This window comes from Sinocyclocheilus rhinocerous, unplaced genomic scaffold (assembly GCF_001515625.1).
Source record: "Sinocyclocheilus rhinocerous isolate Xijiao unplaced genomic scaffold, SAMN03320098_v1.1 scaffold1626, whole genome shotgun sequence".
NCBI classification, from domain to species: Eukaryota; Metazoa; Chordata; class Actinopteri; order Cypriniformes; family Cyprinidae; genus Sinocyclocheilus; species Sinocyclocheilus rhinocerous.
In genome coordinates, this window is record NW_015657802.1 from 348607 (window position 1) to 349035 (window position 429).

The 429-nt window shown below is 47.1% G+C and overlaps 1 protein-coding gene across 2 annotated transcripts in view; it reads right to left on the reverse strand.

Annotated features, from left to right (window-relative positions):
* The window catches only part of zmat4a (zinc finger, matrin-type 4a), a 102448-nt gene that overhangs the window by 65554 nt on the left and 36465 nt on the right, over nucleotides 1-429 (reverse strand). The gene's annotated exons all lie outside the window — the stretch shown is intronic.

Consider the following 429-nt stretch of genomic DNA (forward strand, 5'->3'; position numbering starts at 1 on the left):
GTGAAAGCTGTGTTCCTCTCATACATTGGTAGGCGAACTCATGAACTCGAACGTGATATCAACAATTGTTTTTAAATGTAGGACGACTATCTTTTTTTTCCCACAGCCAAACGCGGCACGCTGGAGATCCGGCATGGTGCCAGAGAACTTTAAGCCCTGTATATATATATATATATATATATATATATATATAAATAAATACAAAGATTCAACTACAATTATACAAATTCAAAATATAAATAAAAATGACAAAAACTGCAGGCAGAGCGGGGGGCCATGGCGGTACAGGCAGATCTGGGGGCCATGGCGGAGCAGGCCGATCGGGCAGCCATGGCGGAGCAGGCAGATCGGGCAGCCATGGTGGTGCAGACAGATCAGGGAGCCATGGCGGTGCAGGCAGATCGGGCAGCCATGGCGGAGCAGGCAGAT